This window comes from Mus pahari, chromosome 9 (assembly GCF_900095145.1).
Source record: "Mus pahari chromosome 9, PAHARI_EIJ_v1.1, whole genome shotgun sequence".
NCBI lineage: Eukaryota > Metazoa > Chordata > Mammalia > Rodentia > Muridae > Mus > Mus pahari.
Genome location: NC_034598.1, coordinates 26,068,573 through 26,077,666, shown reverse-complemented (window position 1 = coordinate 26,077,666; position 9,094 = coordinate 26,068,573). Strand labels below are relative to the sequence as shown.

The 9,094-nt window shown below is 53.7% G+C and overlaps 1 protein-coding gene across 3 annotated transcripts in view; it reads left to right on the top strand.

Annotated features, from left to right (window-relative positions):
• Window positions 1-206: 206 nt before the first annotated feature.
• Window positions 207-9,094, top strand: part of Cdh23 (cadherin related 23) — a 386,464-nt gene continuing 377,576 nt past the window's right edge. For all 3 annotated transcript variants that reach the window (XM_021205124.2, XM_021205122.2, XM_029542204.1), the window contains exon 1: window positions 207-512. The gene's annotated coding sequence lies outside the window, so the exon portion shown is untranslated. The remainder of the gene's footprint in view (window positions 513-9,094) is intronic.

Here is a 9,094-nt window from a genome sequence, read left to right as displayed (position 1 = left end):
GGCTGGCGACGGGGTCCGGGGTCGGGGGCTCGGGGTGAGGCGCGCGGGCGCGGGCGGGCGGAGCTCGGGCGCGGCGAGGGGAGCGCGGCGCGTCAGGAGGCGGGGACTGGCGCGGGGCCGCGCGGGGCGGAGGAGCGAGGGAAAGTTGATCGCGGACTTGAGCGGCGGCTGCGGCTCGGAGCAAGACACGATGCACGGCCCGGGAACACGTCCCACAGCAGCGGAGCGCTGACCTGCGCAGCAAAGAGCGGGCTCCGGGGATGGAGCACGCTGGTCCCGAGTCCCCGTGTGCTCCGTGTGGGGCAAGCCTTTTCTGATCTCGCTGCGCGTCTGAAGTTGCAGCCAGCGAGCAGCGAGCCGGGATCGGGCGACCCGAGTGGATCCCAGAGCGACCTTCGCGCCGGCAGCGAGAAGCGGCGGTGGCCAAGACTGGAGCAGGTGGCCCGTGGGGGTAGAGCCGGTGGCGAGCAGATCCCGAGGCGCGGTGCAACGCTGCTCCACCTGCGCACACGGTACCGAGAGTCTCTCGCCGCCTTTCTCTCCCCGATCCCCTTTCCTTCTCCTAAGCCTAGCGCCCGCTGCGTGCCGCCAAAGTTAGAACCCTGGGGCCTCGACCTCAGCCGGCAAAGCCACTTGTTCCCGGAGCGATCGTCGCGGGGCGAGCGCCCGGGTCTCCCCTCTATTCCGCGTTCCGTTCCAGCCCGCGGCTGGACGCGCGGCAACTTTGATTCCTGGGAACTCCAGTTCCCTACGTGTTGGCCTTGGCGAGACGCGCGCCACCCGGAGCCCCGTTTAGGGACCGCGACATTCGCGGGCTTCGCTCTTCGCGCAACCGAGAGTGTCTGGGTCTAGCTAGGTTGAGAGAGGTGTTGGGAACCATCCTGTCCCTTTTGAGCTCAGGGGCCCTTTTGGGAGAGGGGAGGTGGGGTGTGGCACTTCCACCGCAGGGGTGGGCAGCGGCGTTGGAAGAACCTGAAGTCACGTAGTTCTCATCCCTGCTCACCTTCCTAGGCCCACAGGAGACCCCAGGGGACTTCTGCCACCTTCCCAGTAGTGGTAGCTCTGGGTAGAAGCGTCCCTAGCAGCGATGGGAGACGCGTGCCTCTCGCGCTTCGCTTTCCGTGCCCCGGGGCTGGCTGGCCTTGGGTAATGTCTACTCATCTCCAGGATCAGCCCTGGGAACACTGCCCCTGTTGTCCTCGCAGGTCAGGCTGGGTTTCGTGCAGATCACCACTAGGGTGGTGGCGAGGCATCCGCCTGGCATTCATTCATTCTAGCCCCGAGCGAGCACAGAGAACCAGTGCCTCTGGAGAGGCAAGCGGAGATCCTGTGCCCTTGGCCACTGCGACCCCGGGGCCGCCTCCCGCTCCCCTCCTCTCTGGTTCTGGCGTGGTCACACCTTGGTTAGAAATTAGCCTTGCAGGAGTAGTAACACGCCCACGCGCCCCGGAAAGCGGACACGCCCATTCTGCACACTTGGTCCTCTCATCCAGAACAGACCTTGGCCCTTATCCCCCCTCATGCAGCCCCTTAGCAAATGCCTGCTGCCCCAATCTGTTTTTGTTTTTTTGTTTTTTTTTTGTTTGTTTGTTTTAATAACCTGAAGGGACAGGAGGATTATTTGCGGGGCCTGCACGAACCAGATTCTTGCCCGGAGAAGAATCACGCTGGGAGTGGGGGTGGGCTTGTGGCACACGGTTGGGGCCAGGTGCGAGGTGGTGATGAGTCAGCCCACGGTGGCAGAAGCTGCTGGGAGAAACGAACGCTTGGCTCCTGGTGCAGGGGTAGGCGCAATGCGGCCAGCACCTATGGGGGTGGTAGGACCAGATGTCACTGCCAAGGAGGGGTGGGCAAGGGACACCTTGGCCGTGGGAATAGAAGAGGCCTGCCTGGAACACAGAGAGATAGAGCACACAGTGTCTGCAAAGACACTACTAAGCCACTGGTGTGAACAGAGCTTTTACCCAGGTGCTGGAGGCGAGCATTTGAGGGTGGTACCCTGGCCCTGGCCGCACCCCCACAGTCATGTCTGTCCCCGCCTTTCCCAGCTCTGTCAGTTGGGCCTGTCACAGCTGCTCAATAGATGGCCCGCAGGGAGGTTATGGCCACAGAGAGTTGGGGTTCTCTCTCTGTTAGCACCCCTTCCCTACAAGCCACCTTGCCTGTCATGCCATCAGATGCGCTTCATTTCATCCAATTCACTATTACAAAGGCTACTTTGCTAAAGTGTATGTAGATTCAAAACCTAGGAGGTGAAGGCCTAGGGGAATCTTGGAATCCAAGGGTGGCCTGTGGTGTAGAACCTGTATTGGGGGAGGGGACCCTGTTCGAAATGCAGATCCTCTGCACCCCAGCCCAACTTCCAACAGATCAAGGCCTTGTATCCTATTAGATTCTCCAGAGCTTGGCAGGCTGCTAAGTTTGTGCTGTGGTACACAGAACCTTCCAGGACATTGGAATAAAATGTGGATGAAGCTCTGCCCTGGATACCTATGTTAGGGTTGGGCAGCCCCTGGGGCTGTACCTTTGGATGTCACAAGAGTGTCTGCGTTTGGCCAGCTTTGAACAGATATAGAGGGCGGTCTGTCTTTCTGTGCAGTGTAATATATTGCTCTATGTTTGCTGCGGCCAGGAGGAGGTGGGCAGGTTTCTGGAAACTGGATGCAAAGGCTCCACCTCCAAGATTCTGGGATGGGTGGGCGCTGTCCTTAGGCAGAAGAATCTGAGCGACTATCTCTGATCTCAACTGGCCCACTGGTGATGCTTCCCAGTGAGTGGCCACAGAGAAGGGGCTGCTTAAGCGCCCGCCCGCTGTGGAACGCATAGGGAGGGAAGGATGCAACTGAGGCTCTGTCTCCAGCAGTCTTTGATCTCCCACTTCTACTGCCCTAGGGGAGGTCCCTTGCACCAAGGTGGGAGGCTGGGGATGAACATGGCAGCATGTGCTTTCGAGCCTGTGCCTTCAAAGTGGCTGCAGCTGAGGTCAAAGGCCTGGCCAGGGCAATGGTGTCACAGGTCTTTGCCAGGATGAGTTCAGCTCTGCCATTGGGTAGGGTGGCTCCGGGGTGTGTGTGTCACCAACTGGCAGAGTCATAGGCCTTATAGGGCAGGATGATTCCTGCTGGTGCTGATGCTGGTGATTCCTCATCCATCTCAAATCCAGCTGATTCCAGCGAGTCTAGCGTAATGGTCTCACGGCGTTCTTGGGCTGTCGGGTTGAAGAGATCCCATGTTCTCCTGTATAAAGGCAGTTTTATAAATGAACTCAGCTGCCTTTGAACTGGTTTATTTCTTATTCAGTTATAGGGACTTTGAAGCACTTTTTTTTTTTTTTTTTTTTTTGAGAAAACCTCTTGCAATCTGGGTTCCTCTTGGTGCTAGGTCAGTCCTATTTGTCCTTTAGTAGCTGAGCAAGGTCAAGGTGGACCCCAGGGGATGGGACAATTCAGGATAGGAGCATTTGGCTCCCCAGTGGATGAGGCCGTGCTTCCGCAGGTCACATGGGTGATTCTGACACTGCAGGTGCCTCCTATTCCGGAAGCCTTCCTGGCTTGGTGTAGAGCTGTGAGGGGGTGGGGGGTGGGCTGCCTCTCCAGGCCTCCTCCTCCTTCTCTCTCTTCCCCCTCTCTTTCTGTCCTCCATCCCCCACCTCTCTGTCCTCTGTCACTTCATCCCTCCCTCTTCTCTTACCATCTTTCCCATTGGTCTGCATGACTCTGACACCTGGCTCTGTGACATCCCATACCTTGTCTTTCCTCTGTGCCCCACCCCGTATGCCCCCCATCCCCCACCCCGTGCCTCCCATGGATACTGCTCAGGTGCTGAACAGCCAGCAGTATGGTTTGCATCCACCATGCACTAGCTTCACTAATGCCCTTCAGTCTTCTCTCACCTTTAGCGTTTGTTGGGCCCACAGCTGGGTTTGGCTGTTCATGGTAGTAGCTCTTTTGGGGATGGGTGGCTAGTGCTCCCCATCTGCTGGATCTGGGCGCACGCTTTTCATGCTGAGATGACCAGCTTGCACGCTTTAAAGGTCTAGGATGCAGAGTAGCATGGGGGGATTGGGCTTGGTGTTACAAATGGCTGCAAGCCCAGTTCTTGGGAGGCCGAGGCAGGAAGATTTCAAGTTTGAGGCCAGAGTGGGCTGCATGCAGAGAAAGTTCCTGTTTCTAACAAACAAAGCCAGGGGGCTGGCAGGATGGCTCAGAGGATAAAGGTGATTGCTGCCAAGTGTTCTGGAACCCACAAGGTGGAAGGAGAGACCCCACACACACACACACATGAAAGTTGCTGCCTGCGTGCCCAAGTGTGAACACACACGCACACTAAATAAATGTAAAAAAAAAATTTAAAAATACACTTAAAAGCCAAAGAAAGCAAAGACAAATAGGAGACAATAGGGAGAGGTGGGGTCTGAAGAGCACAGGGACCATAAAAAAATAAAAATAAAAAAAATAAAAGAGCAGCTAGCTGAGGATGTAGCCCAGTCGGCAGAGCGCTTGCCAAGAGAGCAGGAGACTCTCGGTTTGATCCCCAGCGTGGTGGTGCCCACCTGTAAGCCCAGCCCTCAGGAGGTAAAGGCAGGAGAATCAGGAGTTCAAGGTTATCCTCCACTATGTAGGAGTTGGAGGTCAGCAGGGCTACAGGATACTTTGTCTCAAAAGAAAAGGAGAAAAGAACCGCCAGACAAGAGGCAACTATATAATGAGTCAGAATAACGGCTTACCAGGGAGCATCATGACCCCAGGCGAACCTTAGGAACTGGAAATTTCTAGAACTTGGTCAGAAAGTCTGCAGCAGTGCTGAATTGTGTGTGTGTGTGTGTGTGTGTGTGTGTGTGTGTGTGTGTGTGTGCGCGTATGCACAAAAAAGACAATTCAGAAAACGTGAGAATATTTATGGACCATCTTCATTTGGATTTGCTATGGCAGCAACTTTATGGAGTCCCACAGGTCGGAAAATGCATACTTCTGCCCCATCCCCACCCCACCTCTCCCCATCCCCCCGTCCCCAGTGTCAGTGAGAAACTGGCATATTTAAGAAGTAGCCACTGGAAGCCGGCTTCTAGGCTTTCACCATGGAATCTGATCAGGCTCAGCCGCGTGGAGTGGGATGGGCACTGTGGCTCCTCCTCATTGGCTCCCTTACGGATGGGACTCAGGTCTTTGCTCCTGGGCTTTCTCTTGCTCATTTGGTAAGAGGCACATGGCCTTGGGTGGTACTACTCAGCTCGAGACTGGCATTCACATTTGTGTGTATTTGGAACCCTGCTCAAGTGTGGGCTGGGATGGCGATGATAATAACGTACAGCCTGCATGAGTTTTAGGGACTAAGCAGAAACAGCATTGTGCCCCTGGGTTCTGAAGGACCTGGGATGGCGTTCAGTTTACTCAGGCCTTGGCTTTCCCATCTGTAGAATGGGAATAATCTCCAGCTTCTTGTAGATTTGCTGTGAGAATCAACAAGGTGCAAACTATGAGAAGCCTGGCCTCTGATGTACATGGGGAAATCAGGTTTTTTAAGCCTCTTTGATGTGACTTGACCTTGGGTCAAGATACTGTCATAGAGGTGAGCTGGCCCCTTGACTTCTACAGCTTGATGACCTGAGGGGTTCACTCTGAGGATCTGTGTGTGTGTGTGTGTGTGTGTGTGTGTGTGTGTGTACACATGTACCTGTGTGTATATTCATGTGTATGAATACATGTGCACCTCTGTGTGTGGTTTTCACTTGGACTTACACTCCTAAAGTTAGATCCTGCAGTTTCACAATAAGGTCTAGACCTTTGGCCATCTGATTAGGTCTGGTAACATTGTGTCTGTGTGTATAGCTGAAGAGAATGGGTAGAAACTGAGAGTTGTCCCTGACCCCAGTCCCCAGACAGGCTGCTCTGAAACTATGTAGCCCAGGCTGGCCTTGAGCATCTACTCCTCCAGTCTCCACCTTTTTTTACTGCTGGAGTTACAGTGCTCCTGCCCTGCCCTGCCCTGCTTCACTGAACAGTTCTTTCAGGGCAGAATCTCTGCTTGGAGTTAAGCCTATCTGAAAGAGTGCTGGTGGCTGAAAGAGTGGTCTGTGGTCTACCCAGACAGACGTCTAATGCATACAGGGTCCCTCCCGCCCCTCCCAGCCTGCTCTGTCCCCTTCTGAAAATCCCAAACCCTGCAACTTCACCCTGGCTCTGCAGCTCCCTATTAAATGGGACTGAACCTGCAGCTCTCAGTTCCCCACCATGCCTGCGACCTCCCGACCACTTTTTGTGGCCTGGACTGAAGAGCAGAGGCATCATGGGTGCCTGCCTGTCCTGCCATTTTAGAGATGGGAGACTGAGGCCTAGGGTCAAGCGGTCAGATTAAACGAGGCATTTACATGAAGCTGGCCTTGGCCAGTGACCAACTGAGGGCCAAGCCTGCTTCTCTTACCCTAGTGGGTCATTCATCACAGCCGCCCCCCAGCTTCTCCCACAGCATTTTGGGAGCCTGGGGCTATCTCAGTACCCCTGTTCTGCTGCTACCCCTCCCACTCCCTGACTGCTGGGGCTGGCGGTTAGCCCTACTTCCTCCCTCCTTAAAGGCCGTCATCCATTTGGAGAGGAACTGAGATGCCATTTGTGACAAGGACCTGCACACACACCACCTTGATTGTCTGTTTCTCAAAGAACACTGTGATTTGGGAGCTAATGAAAGATAGAGAGAGAAGAGGGTAGAGGAAGGCAGGGGAGGGGAGCGGAGAGAGGAAATAAAGGGGACAGCGGGGACCCCACCTGGCTCTACCTGTATCACCCATTAGAAGGCCCTGTCCTTCCCTGGCCTCAGCCCAAGTCTAATGGTGTCTTTTAGATTATCTGTTCTTTGCCTGCAGAGAGAGAGTTGGTATTCATCCAGCCCCAGGCTTGCCTAGGTCTTCATCTGGCACCCCCAGGATGCCCTGACTCTGGGAAGTTGGTGCCTCCCCTCTTTACAGTGGCCAGGAGAGTTCTGAGACTCAGCAGTGCAAGACTCTGAGACCCCTTTGCCCTGCTGTGGGCTCTGGGCTGTGTCTTAGCGATGGATGCAGTTGAGGGGTGGGGAAGCTGTACCTTGAAGGCAGGTGGGAGCTTCCAGACTGTCCTCTGGGGTTCTGTTGTCCTCCATTCCCATGGTTGGGAGGTATCCACAATAGCTCCACCTCATTCCAAGCACGTACCAGCTGGGTATCACTTAAGAGGCCTCTAACTGAACACCCACAGAATCCTTGCCTGACAGAAAAATAGCCCAGGACACACTCAGGTAGCACTGTCCACTAACCACTCTGATGACGAAATTAAAAAGAGGAGGTAGGGATGTGCCTCAGTGGATAGGGTGTGGGGTTCTACCCTCAGAGTCATATCAGCCAGGCATGGTGGCCCACACCTGCACTCTCAGTACTGGGGAGAGGAAGGCAGGAAGATTCCAAGTTCAAGAACATCTTCAGCTTCCAAAAAAGGAAGGAAAAAAGAAAGAAAGAGGAAAAAAGAAAGAGAGAGAGAGAGAGAGAGAGAGAGAGAGAGAGAGAGAGAGGAAAAGAAAAGAAAAGAAAAGAAAAAAGAAAAGAAAAGAAAAGAAAAGAAAAGAAAAGAAAAGAAAAGAAAAGAAAAGAAAAGAAACGAAACCCTGGCAGTTTTGCTAGTGAATTTTATGACTACACAACCCTGGATGTTACCGGTTCAACATATAATCACCATGTCAACCTTGTGATAATCTCTTGTCATGGGACATCTGTGAATGGCACTGACAGCACATCTCAGTATGGGAACTTGAGTGCTGGCTTTCTAGTGGCATCCTGTCCCTGTGACTCTTAAGCAAGCCAAGAAAGCAGCACTCCTCCGTGGCACTCCTCCGTGGTACTCCTCCGTGGTCTCTGGTTCTTAGTTCCCGCCCTGACTTACCTTTGGGATGGACTACAAGCTGTAAGATGGAATACACCTCTCCTTCCCAAGTTGCTTTTGATCATGGTGTTCGTCACAGCAGTAGAGAGCAAGCTGAGTTCTTCAAGCAGGGAACTGGGTGGGTGGCTTGGAAGCTGAGCATGGAGCATTGGGGGTAAGGGGGGAACCTATTCTCTCAGGCAGAGGTCTGTTATGTCATGGCTGGAGTGCTGAGGTGTCTTGGGGGGCACTTAGCAGAACATAGGGCCCTTTCTCCCTTTTTCTCCTGGACTTGGGGCTGGAGTAGGTCTCGGGGTTCTTGAGAAGCCATTTCATGCCGATGCGCAGGACCAGGTAAATGGCAACTCTCCCTGCCTGTGGCTTCTCGTATGCTCAGCACTGGCCTAAGGGGGCAGTCTTCGGGGGACACACAGGATCTAGGATGCTGGACAGGTGTAGGGCAGCTCTATGAGCTCACCTTGCTGAAAAGTAGCGTTACTGCTGCCGTCTGCCTCTGTTGCTAAGCAGATGGCAGAGCACCTCTGAGGCTGTTGGGACCCTTACATTCTTCCAGAGGATTAAAAAAACAAAACCAAAACCTAACTTTTAAAAAAAGATAATAAAACTTCCCGATTGCGAGTGCTACCAAGTAGTTAAAGCATTTTAAACGCCACAAGGTCATTTATTCATTTGGCAGATGTTTAACGAGCCCAGGCTGGGTGGCACGTGCAGTTCTAGCCCCTGCGTGTTTCTGGGGTCCCTACTCTAGGGGAACAAATATCATAGGCCTCTGAGTGGCCAGTTTGGGACCTGTGACATCATGGACTTCTAGGGTGTCTGAGCTGGTGCTAATGAGAAGAAACATTTATTAGGCACTAACTGTGTGCCTCGATTGTACCTTATAACAACCCTAGGGCATAAGACCTACAGAACTATTTTCCACAGATGAGAGAGGGGATGCACAGAGAGGTTGTGCGCTTTGTCCAGAGTCACACAGCTTGCAGGTACAGAGGCAGATTTGAGCCAAGGCTCTGAAACTCCTTACTCATTACCATTACTGAAAGTAGAGTAGCCGGGTGTGGTGGTGCACGCCTTTAATCCCAGCACTCAGGAGGTAGAGGCAGGCAGATTTCTGAGTTCGAGGCCAGCCTGGTCTACAAAGTGAGTTCCAGGACAGCCAGGGCTATACAGAGAAACCCTGACTCAAAAAA